Below are 12,838 nucleotides of genomic sequence, written 5' to 3'. Positions count from 1 at the left end.
ATTACCGCTTAGTAATCCCATATGCAGTGACTTTCCGAGCTGTTTCTGAGATGCTGGAGGGGAGATCAGACGATACCTGACTCGTCACCCCCCCAGCAAACCTGTATGGGTCACATTTTAGCATTAAGTCCTTTACATGTCCCAGTCAGCTGCACCAAATGGCAACAGAGTCTGGAAAGGGGGGGGGGGAGATACCTCATCACCGCAGGATAATCCCAGAGCAACCTAGTTCCCGGGAAGGGGGCATGACGAAGAGGGACAGACCCTACTAAATGTATGGGAGGGGGGCAGCTAACCACAGAGGCAGGCCACAGTTATGTGGGAGCGACTTTAAATCAACAGAATAACCAGCCTGTGGTGGGGGGGGGGGTCTTTTCTCCATATAAAGAGGCCAGCATTGACTCCCTTTCAAACATGTCTCCTGGGTCAGTGTGCCCTGGGCAGGGGTGGGGCCTGGATGGCACACGTCTGCCTGCACCAACTGCGACAACGATACCAAGACCCCACCGGCCCCAACATCCTGGACTGAGGTGGAGGGGTGGGAGTAGGGGGATTCAAACAACCTCTTTGCAGGAACGGAGCCGGCGTCAACGGGGGGGCATGAGGGGCTCAAACTTCTCAAGAGCCGGATTAGACAGTCGGGACAAAATGATCCCAAGATTTAACGCTCCAGGAAAAGAAAATAAATATATAAAGTCCTTCATACTTCTGCAGGAGTAAAAACAAAGGGGCACGATGACTTCAGCAGCTGTATTTGGGAAGGACAGATGACACCCCCCTGACATAATCCCAGCTCTGTTACCCCAAGCGACGGAAATGGGGGTGGGGGGCAGGGGTGACTGACAGGGGCCAGGTGTGGCAGAGGAGAATGGGGGGGGGGGTTTGGAAACAACAGAAAGAGAGAGAGAGAGAGAGAGAGAGAGAGAGCTTAGTAAAGACGTACAAAGGGTCATGTCTACGGCAACAGGTGATCTCTACATGAGGGCAGATGAACTTGAGGCAATGAAATCGAAACTGAAATATGATGAAGGCTGCCTGTCATGTCAGGGCCACAGGGCTTGGCTGTCCGATGGCCGTGGCTGTCCGATAACTGCCCAAATTCTTCCTAAAAGCACAGCACCATGTTCTGTAATTTCATGCAAAGATCGGTACCAGGGACAACTGGGCTGCCTCGCATCCCAGGGTCAGAAGCGGAGCCATCTGTATGTGGCAACCCCCCGCCCCATAGCACCGCTATTGACCCACATGGCTGATCGTCTTTGCCATGGTGCGGCAGTGATCTAAAGCTGCCTTCCAATCAAAAGGTTAAAAGGAATTTTGCCAACAATTTTATACATTTTCTTCCCTTAAAAGGCTGGCATTAAAAATAAAAGTGCATGAAAAACCAGAGCACTGATATTTCTTGTTATATCAAGCCCAGGAGTTGCAGCACACACCAACATGGTGGGATCTGTAACAGTCGGATGCTTTGATCTACATGAAGCTCCGCCAACACTCGCGGCGGCTCGTCCCATTGGCTCAGCAGCCCAGTCTTCAGAAGCCACTGAGAGCATGCGGCTGATTGGCTCTGCTGTGTTGCAATCCAATGAGAAACTGCCATCACACTCCAACGTGCACAAATACATTTGAGGACATCTCAAAACTTTCAGTTGATGGGGTCAGAGAGTAATAGCTTTTTAAGATTTCCGCCAACACTGAGAAGAATCTTGTTTAATGTACGCCTGATGTGAACATCATTCTCCTCCACACTATGGGGGACGAACGAGAATCCAAATCTTCCTGCATGGACAGGGCCGCATGTAGAGTCCGAGATCCCTCCTATATTACATGTATATAGGTTTAGGGGGTTGGAACACTATGCCTCTGGTCAGAATGTAGGCAGTTCATATCCCAGAGTCGGTGGAGTGATTCATCATTGACCTGCTGAGAAAGGCCCTTAACCCCTACTTTCTTCCAAAGAAGTATGTTGCTTTGGCTTTTTTGACAAAAAAATCAGCTAAAATACAAAAAAAATGCCATCTGGAACTGGGTAGTGGGGCACCCCTGAGGTTGTAGAGGGATGAGCTAATGGATAAGTATCCTGACAAACAGTGGGAGCGGAACCCAACTTAATGTAAGGCTGAGAAGATCCAGCCCCATGACCCTCATCCTGGGGTCACCTTTTTAAAGATGATGTGACTGAGATTAACATTATTGGACATTTCAGTCACAAACGAAACACAGAGCTTAACCCCAGCTTTTCCTCACACACAGTTAATGCCGTCTGCACTGTGTCACAGCATTCTTTTACTCTGCTTACCTTTAAACAGCCAGAGAACTGATCTCAGATTATGAACCCTCTGCCTACCCAGACCACAGCGGCCAGCTGGGCTGGACCCCAACACCACAAGTTCAATAAGCACCAGGTCTGGACGTGTGCGGGTTCAGGAAAGGCCAGCGAGCCTGGAGCCGGTCGCGCAATCGGCATCCTCACAACTCCAACCATACACACTCCTTGGGGGCTCCACTGCACTCACCACCATCCGTCAGCTCTCCAAACCCCCCTCCTCCACTAAACAGCAGTCACATAATGTCCTGATGCATTAACCGGCCGGGACGCTGATCGTCTATGTACTGTACCCCCCAGTGACTAAAGTGCAAACCTCATTAGGAGTAATGTCTGTCTGAATTCCCCACAGAAGCATCTGGAATGTCTTTCAACTTTTAAAACTAGATTCCCCCCTGCACCGTCTGGTCCAAAAGTACTGAAAATGTCCGAGATGATGCAGCGAGACCGCTAATGCAGTTTGATCGCAGTACCACCCCCTCACTCCAGGGGGTGATCTCTACTTAATCCCCCACACCCTATCTCAGGGAGACACTGTAAACAAACTGGGTTCTCCCTGCTCGCCGTACAGTGCACACGACCATACAGCATCATATCTGTCTGTCAACCTCATCACACGTTAAAAAAAAACCAAAAACCATTAAAGCAGAAGGCAAATCGGCCTCTAAAATCAGCCATTGAGGCGGCCTGTTTGTTTTTTGTTGGGAGTGTTGTTCAGTTGCTACGGCGCCATGCCTACACCTCGGGGGATGGGAGCTTGGGCGTACGTGACACAAATACAGAGGTCATTCCGCGTCAAGCCTCCCTGACAGACGAAGCGTCACCCAGGGGGGAAGGGGGCTAAAATGCGGGCAGATTTAAGGCACCGTCACTGAAGTCTCCGACCCAGAGATGCCGGTCCATCCCATACCAGTACATGAGAACCTAACTACACAGCCCAGCTCCACTGGAGAGTGCAGCCTGTCAACTTATCGCTTCGTTTTTCAAGGGGGGGAAGAGAGGTGTTATGTACTTGTTGGATGCCAGGCGGAGGGCGACATCATCGCAGGTAACAGTGTGTGTGTGTGTGTGTTGGGGGGGGTGTTAATGAAGGTTTACAGAAAAATGGAAGCCTGCAGCTCTTCCTGCCAACAGCGTGTACGAGCTCAGAAAGCCCTGCGACAATCCGCAGATTTCACAGAGAGCACATTTAAGGACTGGATGCCGGTGCCTTCCAGGGGCCACCAAGCTGACCTCTTGTTTTTTTTTTACAGTTTTTAACCATCACAAGGCCAGAGAAACATGGTGACCACCTGCTCCCTCCTCTTCACACCCTCTCCTCCTTGTCCTCTCCTCCTCTCTGTCTCCTCGCATTCTCTCCTCTCCCCCACAAAACCTCTCGTCCTCTCTGCGTTTCTGCATTCCTATGATGCCATGCAAACCCTACACATTGTGCCTGATCTGGGGAACAGCAAAGGGAACAGCATGGACCGGCAGGGTCCGGGTGATGCGTGTGGCATTTCTGTGGGGCTCGCTCCCAGTAAGCAGAACCGAACCACACTGGCTACTCCCCAGCGCTATCTGCCAGCAACGTGTGTGCTACCTGAATAAGGCTACCTGATCCAATAAGCCTGTGCCATCCTCCATAAGGCAGGGTCACCCCTGCCCCCCAGGCATTATCAATGATCTGACGGAAAGGACAACAGTGATGGGGGGGGGGGGGGGGGGGAACAGAATGTCAATGACAGGCAGCACGACGGTCAAAGGAGACGCCTTCACCCCTGATCCCACAGTGGAATCCCATGTATCCCATAGAGGCCTCAGCACACTAACACGAATCCCCATTAGCATCTCCAGCACGGAAGCACCTTCAGCCAGGTTCTGCCTGTTCAGAAACTAACTGTGTTTAACAGACATACCTCTCCACACATCAATGTGAATAATCGTGTTGCTCGATTTATGGTTTCTCTGTGGGGGAGGGGGTGTGTATGGTTGCCCCCACCTCAGATTCCATCTGGAAATGTGACTGCTAGGTTATACACTAGGCCTGATTAACGCAGGGCCCGGTGAAGCAGTCGGACCGGCCCACTTCTCCCAGAGCGGATCCGAAGGCCCGACATGCTTTCCTGAGAAACACGCCAAAGGAGATCGAATTACTGGGGGGGCGGGCTGTCCAGGGTCGAGGAGGGTAATGGGCATGGGGGGGGGGGGGGCGATGCCCCACGCTCAGACTCACCTCTCTCTGCTGGGGAGTCATTAAACCCGTGTGACCCCCCCCCCCAACTCATTCAGATTGGTACGCAACTATGTGGTGCCACCCCCACCCTGCACACTCTGGTGTCATGGCAACCGTACAGATCAACCGTAACCGAGTCTCGCAGCGGCGGTCAATACAGTACCGTAATACCCACGGACAGCATTAATATTCACACAGAGAGTGAGAGCCAGAGCCGCCGCCGCCGAGATATCGAGTTTCAAACGAGAGGTAATTACTCACATTAACACCCTGCTTGGGAAAATAACACCAGCCCTAAAGAGGATGCCATGAACTCCGCCATGATCCCCTGAGCATCTCTGTCACACTCCCACGCTCCTCCCCAGTGCACCAACGACACATGTTACAGGTGACTGAAGGCAGGCAGACAGGCAGGCTGACAGACAGACAGAAAGACAAGCAATCAGAGAGACAGACAGACAAATGAACAGACAGACAGGCAGACAGGCTGGGAGAAAAAAAGACAGATAGGCAGATAGACAGTCAGACAGATGAACAGACAGGTAGACAGGCAGGAAGACAGACAGGAGGGCAGAAGGACAGAAAAACAGGCAGACAGACAGACAGACAGCTCATCTCTGATCAACACACAGCCTCCAAACTTTATGATCCGACACTCTTCACCTAGCTAACCACCGGACGGCTGCCTGAAAGGCAGTGATGAGCCTGTAGATCCACCCCCCCGCTCAATCTGACCCACCCTACTCCCCGCTGTCCCCCCCCCCTACAGTATACCTATTTATGTTCCTTTTGCATCTGTCTGCCCATGGCCAAGCTACATGCAGACGGCAAAATGTTCTCCAAGTGTTTACTGAGCACTTTGGCAGGAACATAAAGAGAAGGCAAAGAGCTGCTAATGAGTTACAGGGATGATTCTAGAAGCTTCTGTGTTTACGCCCCCCCCACGTTCTGCGGCCAGTTTCCGGTGAGACTAATATCTGCCTGAATCGCTCAGTCTAACAGGCCGCTGCTCTCGCCCATGTGGCCCCTCCGGTCCGGCCTGCCGGGCTGCCCTGGTCAGCGTGGCCTGCAAATGTTGACTCAGCCTGGTACTTATCATCTAGGAATGTTTAGGCAGTGCTATGCCAACCAGAGCTTAGACACACTGCAGTCAGTGTGCCCGTGTGTGTGTGGGGGGGGGCTGGACACGGGCGAGAGGGTCTCTCTCTTCATCTCTCTCTCTCTCTCTCTCCCCTCCCCTTCTCTCTCTCATTCCCATGTCCAGTGTGCAAGTCCTCAGCACCCACTTCAGGTCAGCGGGGACAGGTTAACATCCCTCCCACTCCAAACTCAGAAATTCCCTCTGTGACACCCCACCCCCCCCATCCAATGAAAGCAGGACCCCAATCACCGATCTCTGCCCTGGCTACGGGGCTGAAACGAGTGGTGGCAGGGGTTGGAGGGGGCGTCACGAGCTGGGGGGGGGGGCGTAACCTGACTCGCAGTCAGGAAAACCGGCCTCTGATTTGTTCCTGCTAATAAACGGGATGATGTACGAGCACGGCCGTCCCCAGAGCGCGACCTACCCAGAGGACACTGGGGCCCATCGCACTCACCGGCCTCTGATTCATGGTGCCGATTGTCGGCTTTCCTCTTCTTTCCCTCCCCCCCACTTTCATTCTCAGCCGTAATGGATGCGATTGTGGAAACCCCTCCCGTCTCATCTATCAAACGCTGCCTGGTCTCCAAACGTCGTTACCAAGCAAAACAAAGGACCCTTAACCGCTTACGTCCCTGTTACTCGCAGGTGCGGACAAACGAGTAACGTGCTGGGTGAGTAACGTGCTGGGTGAGTAACGGCGTGCGGGAGGAGGGGGGAGCGGCCCCTCGCATTCCCAATGTGACGGGGGCCGGCGGACAGCGTTATATCCATCTTTGCTCTGAGTGGGTCGCCGCTGCTCTGCGTGACTATTACCAGCAGGTATAGCATTAAAAAGCACGCTGGCAGGCCATATATCTCAAAAAGGAAGGAAAAATGGCTTATTTTATTCCAAAAGCTTTTTCTTCTGCATGCCAGTAAGATTATAGTCCTCTGGGGAGGAGACGACTTGATTGAACTTGCAGCCGACCCGCTGATGATCCAGCACCAGACCAGAACCGGCTTCTGCTGGGACAGACACAGGAGACCCAGGTGCCACAGGAGCACCCCAGCCAGTCTGTCTGGTCAGCTTCTGCAGCTCCTATTGGCCGATCCGGCAGCTGCCCAAACCTGCAGGATCTAGCAGGGCGCCCCCTGCAGGTTAGAATAAGGTATAACCGTAACGTGCCCCTAGGGGAGGGCTCTTCAAATCAGGCCCTCGATTTCAAATCCAGGCCTTGTTTGCAGTTCTCCCAGGCAGTTAGTTCAATACTTACTGATTCTGATTGGCCAGAGGCTTCACACCTGGCTTGCAGGTAAAGGAAGGCTGGAAAATCAGCAGCGCTCGGCCCTCGAGGACCGTGATTTGAATAGCCCTGCCCTAGGGCCTGAGCTAGGGAGGAAAGCAGGACTGAGGAACCACGAAAGATGCCTTCAGGAATGTTTAAACAAAGCTGCACCAGCTACACTCTTACTACCACAGCACACCTGTTTCATTAATTACTAAATAATTACCTGGAGATGATAGGCTGGCTGGGGAACAGACCACTCCTTCTGGACGCCATCTCATTAGTCTTTATTGCCAAATCACATCCTGCTCGCAAGCTATTCAAATCCAGTGCTAACGAGCTATTGACTCAATGTCAGATTTTCAACAGACTGTTTTGCTGGCCCCCAGACACACGGTCCCTTAGTGCTAAACAGCAACATCAACCCCCCCCCCTCAAAAAAAAAAAAAAAACACATTAATCCCTGGTTCTCCAGCCAAGGGTCGGAGCTCCACCATCGACTGGCTGTGAGAAGATTCAGTCCACTTTAGCGATACACGAAAGGGCAAGAGTCAGTCCAGCTTTACAAAACGGTTCATCATCATACTGCCAAGCGAGGGGGGGCCGGTGGGTTACCTCTATGGGCTCAGGACAATCTAAGAGGCTGCGTGTTTAAAGATGTGCTGCTGCCTGCTGTACCACCTAAAGGCCGATTTCATATCGGAGCTCATGAAATCGGTTACAGCAGTACGTTCATGTGTGGTGTGCTTTAAGTCCCACTCAATGAGGACATCACGACGCACAATCCGTAACAGAAAAATCGCTCTGAAAAATCATGACCTGTCAAATTTTGATTATTAGGTATGTAGAAGCTGGGACAGTTTTAAAGACCCAGAGGAAAGCACAATGTACTCCGTTTACATGCATGGTGTATTTAACTTTTCAATGACAAACTGTTGCTCTGTCAAATGCAAAAATGAAAGATCAGTGTGGAGCAGGATAAAGAGCGAGACAATGAGGGAGAAGCCAGCCGATAGCCAATCAGAAGCATATCAAACTTACTCGCAGCCCATGTATGGCCATCATGGCGAGATTGTGAGGGGGGGGGAGACAGAAGGACCTGGGCCAATCAGGCGACAGACAAGCCTGTGACCCTGTGACCTGGGGGTACAAGTGCTTACCGAGGTAACTCATTTCTGCTGGCTCAAGAGATTCTCACCCTCCATGTTACACAAGAGGAGCATGCTGGCTGTCAGAGAGGTCACACACACACACACACACACACACACACACACAGCTCTGTTTCTGAAACCTTATCCACAGCCTGTTCCATCCACTTTTATGTAAATATCAGTTCCGACCCAAATGTCCTGCACGTAACTAAATCTTTAAAAAAATTGATATTTATTTATTTGGCTGGTATTTCAATCTACAGTAATATATATCTGAGGAGGCAAGGTTGGACCAGGAGCAGTTGGGCTTAAAGGCCTTGCTCAAGAGCCCAGCAGTGATAGGATTACTCTGCCAACCATGGGATGTGAACCAGCAACCTTCCAATCACTGGCACAGAATCCTAATCCAAAGAGCCACACACCATGCCAAGGTTGTGTGTATGGCACATAGCCTAAGTGGTAATGATTCGAGGGTTTTCTGCTACAAAGTCACAGCTAATCAGACATATGTCCTTTACAATATCAACTTACAACACCGCTAATGCTCTACATGGCATCCTATACTGCACCCGCCCACCCCAGCAGCAAACAATCCGCATCCGACCCCAACACACCCACCCCCACACATGCCCTGGGGAATCCAACGCCATTCACGAAGGTCACCAAATTAAACCGCTTTAACTAAACTGCCTCATACCTGCGCAGACAATTAGCAACACCTCCCTCATAAATAAACCAAATTCGAGGATAAGCGTCGCGAAAGATCACTTAAAACTGTGCCATTTAATTACATCTGCTGACGTAAAGTCATTACTCTGGAATAATTGTGCCCCCATTAATACAGGATAGGAGTCATTACTTAAGCGAACCCGTCCTCTGAGATTTTAAGGTACAGTGCCTCTATGTCTAATCGTCAATTAGCTCGACGGGGAAAAAAAACTCGCCATGGCTGTAAATCCCGCTAACAGGGATCTCGGCGCACGCCAGCTTTCTGATCAATACACATATGCAAATACACATAGCTGAATCTAACTCATCTTTAAAAAAAAACGTATAAAGCCTCAATACTGCCACACACTGACATCAAGCAGAGCGTCGGGTGGCTCTGGAAATCCATAAACCTAACAACCTGGTAATAAGAAAATCAAACGTGTAGCCACAGCGTCATAGAGGAGGCTGCAGCCGCGCGTCTCGTGGGACATGCAGGGATTCATTTCACGGAGTTTGGCGATACCCGCCGAGTCTGGCGATACTCCCCGAGGCTGCCGCTCGCTACAGGACAACGGGGATGCTTTGCGGAGCCACGTTCCGTTTAAGCTTTGTGAGATCAGGTGAATATTTTTCAAGGGGGGGGAGGGAGTAACTTAAGTGTGATAAAAACTCACCTTAGCAGCTATGCCTGGACTGTGATTAGTTTTGTACAACCCCGTGGAGTCTTTGACGGACACACGGACGCGCGCGCACACACACACACACACATCAATACACAGCAGGCTGGTTCCCTGCCAGTACCACTCCACCACCCGCCCCCCGCCTACACTCCGCTAGGCCCTCTGGAAGGGCCCCCTGTTTGAGCTGCATCACAGACGCCCTCCCCCTGGCCCCCTAGAGACAGAGACGCGCTGTTACACCGTGATGGCATCGGGCCACATTCCAGCGAGGTGTGAGGCTGCTGGACACACACACACACACACACACACACACACACACACACACACACACACAGGCAGGCAGGCAGGCAAGGAGAGCATGCCAAACAGATAATGCGATGACATCTGGCACAGGCGGCCTGACAGCGTACGGGTGACCGGGGAGAGGTGGGCAATCTGTCAGCGAGGGGGGGTCTGGGAACCCATGTCTGGTAATCAATAGGAGGGTCCGCAACAGCAGCGGGGGGGCAGAGGGACACAGCGTGTGAATAGAGCGATACACAGGAAACAGGTGGAGGGGGTGCGGGTTTACTCAAATATCAGCGACATAACGATGCTCAGCGGAGCTGCTTGGCAAGCGGACTTTACGAAGGGATCGAGTGGGGATAAGAGTCATTAATACCGCGACGACCGCAAACAATGTCTGCATTTATAACTCAATATTTATATATCTGAATGTGCATATTATGTAACACAGTATTAATATAAGAATATGCCAAAAGAAGGAACGAAACGCTCGCAATAAACGCCTGGCATTAGGTCGCCTATTCATTCCTGGAGCCATAGAAAATTCAAAAACCATTTGAAAAGCGGATCGTTTGAACAAGCCCGTAACAAAAACCTTACACATTACTGGCGCATTTCATTATTTCCTGCATAAGTTTCAGGTAATCCGGTTTGCTTCGTGCTTTTGGAGTTTATAGATGTTTATAGACGTTTTTTGTCATATGGAAAAACCCTTTTTTTACATCGTGAAATAAATGCATTTACAATGTCCCGCAGGCACCAAATCCGGGGGCCAGTCGAAGTGCCCCGGTGCGGGGCAGGAGCGCGCATGGAGCGCAGGTCTCAGACACTAGAGCCGGCAAGCAGTCCGAGTGCCATTCCGTATCCAGCACTGTTTTCAGGTCCGGGAACCACAATGAAATAATAATAATAATAATAATAATAATAATAATAATAATAATAATAATAATAATCGGCGTCAATCTCAAAATATCAGGCGTACCTGGAAAGTATTTGACAACGATCTGAATCCTTAAAACTGTTGAATAATTAACTTAGTAACAGGAAATATCGGTATATGAGATAAAGTTGACAGTCCGCCGCATTTCTGCGTCTTCCATCCAGCGCCTCGGCTAGGCGAATTAGTGACCGGGGCGAAGTTGCGGTGAGACCACCGCGGGAAGGCGAGTCGGCGACCCAGAGCTTCCAGATTCCCCCCAGTAATGCAAAGTTAAACCCTTTAATGATCCGGTGAATCCGCAACACTCCGGAGAGGAGATGCACAGCCCGCTTGCATGGGATACCCATGATTGCAATGAATGCCCTGCGCAAACTATACCGATACCTCCATTCAAATGGGAAAAGACTGAAAAAATACATTGTATTATTTTCCGCAAACTATATAATGCACAGAAACTGGACTGGTCACTGGTAACCTTCTCTTTCTGCTGAGTTAAATCGTTATAAACGGTGCCGGAGCTCCGCAGAGCAACGGCGGAATAGTTAATCAGTAGGTCCCAGCCGCTGCACGCAGCCGGGAGAGACCCCTACACAGCATTAAAACTAAATACAAATAAGAGGCGCCAGCGTGCAGACCTCTCTGCATGCAGCTCTGTGATTTTAAAGCAGTTTTTCAGGTACCCCCGCATGTCCCGCAAACGGCAGACCCCCGGAGGGATGCGTGCGTTTCCCCCGGTGTGTGTGTGTATGTACACAGAGGCTCCTACCGTCCACAGTCTCACAGGTCCAGCAAAAAGCTCCTAGATCGCGGGCTCGGCTCGCTTCGGAGGGAGGATGCGTCCAGCACCAGCTAGCTGGGCTCAGATGTCCGCTCAGCTCAGCAGCGTCGCTTACGTTGCGGGATCCGCCGCTGAAAGTGAGAGTCGGTGGCGCGGTGGCGGGGACGCGCACAGCGCAGCCTAGCGGAGCGCAGACGCACGGCAAAGCGCGCCCCGGGCTGCGGGGGGCTCTCTGTACGCATGCAAAGCATGTCTGTTTCGCCTCCATCTACAAAAAAAGCGTGCTGCGTTAAATATGCACGCCGTGGGAAGTTAAACGCAAGCATGCTTAAATAAAGCGATGCAGAGCTCATGTGCTTTTCAGAACGGAGTACCTTGAGTATAGCGTTTCAAAGTAAAACGTTTTGGACAACCTCTGCGACGAGTTTCTAATTAAAGTTCATAATGAATGCAAATGTATAATTAAATGCGGTTGATTAACAGCCTTAAATATGTCAGAATTGACTGAAAAACTAAAAACCATCGGCAACAGTTAATCACCTTCATCAACAGTAACGTATTGATTGCAATTTATTAGTGTATTGCAATTTATTAGTTCGTGGCAAAATGTATTACATCATGGCAACAATTCACAACATTCCTGTCGATATATATATATATATATATATATATATATATATATATATATATATATATATATATATATATATATACATTTGATCACACTTACATTTGCATAATTGCACAAAATAAAAATATGTATTTGCGGCGCATGGATCTGCATATGTGTGAGGTTACGAGCCCAAATTTTGGGGAATTTACGGGTTTAAAGGAATTGCTGAGGCTGGCATGCTGAGAAATTTGCAAGTTATGAATATATTCAGCATGCAGTAAAATATGAATATGTAAATCGTTACGTATTGTGCCCTTTCCCCGTTGCCGCTGTTTAAATAGCCATCAGCGAATGGTTGTTGTAAATTTCAAAGGTTATTATACTGCTATACTGTCTTTTATGATTTTAGGAAATAAAAAAATAAAAGAACGAAGGAAGTCTTGTTAGTACATAAACACCAAACGACGTTTTCATAAATATCGAAAAAGGAGAAGTACGTGTTTTTCAGAATCTTACTATGAGCATATTTCTGACAAACCTTCATTGATATCTTTCCGTATTTAGTGTTCACCTGTTTACTGTTTCCAATCGATACCTTATTCTGCTTTATGGGTCCTGATAAACGTTATTAAAATAATGCTGTTGTTATTTATGCAGCCCTAACGATCGCCTTTGTCGGTTTTCAGATTTCTGTTTATTTCGTGGAAAGCAATTTGTAGAAAAATGGGTAAAG

General features: G+C 49.8%; 1 protein-coding gene across 5 annotated transcripts in view; it reads right to left on the bottom strand.

The window, feature by feature from the left end:
* Positions 1-11,622, bottom strand: part of fat3a (FAT atypical cadherin 3a) — a 128,092-nt gene extending 116,470 nt beyond the window's left edge. For all 5 annotated transcript variants that reach the window (XM_048980208.1, XM_048980209.1, XM_048980211.1 and 2 more), the window contains exon 1: positions 11,481-11,622. The gene's annotated coding sequence lies outside the window, so the exon portion shown is untranslated. The remainder of the gene's footprint in view (positions 1-11,480) is intronic.
* Between the last annotated feature and the right edge of the window lie 1,216 nt (positions 11,623-12,838).

This window comes from Brienomyrus brachyistius, chromosome 17 (assembly GCF_023856365.1).
Source record: "Brienomyrus brachyistius isolate T26 chromosome 17, BBRACH_0.4, whole genome shotgun sequence".
NCBI classification, from domain to species: domain Eukaryota; kingdom Metazoa; phylum Chordata; class Actinopteri; order Osteoglossiformes; family Mormyridae; genus Brienomyrus; species Brienomyrus brachyistius.
The sequence above is the reverse complement of the archived record's forward strand: the minus strand, read 5'-3'. Positions and strand labels throughout refer to the sequence as shown.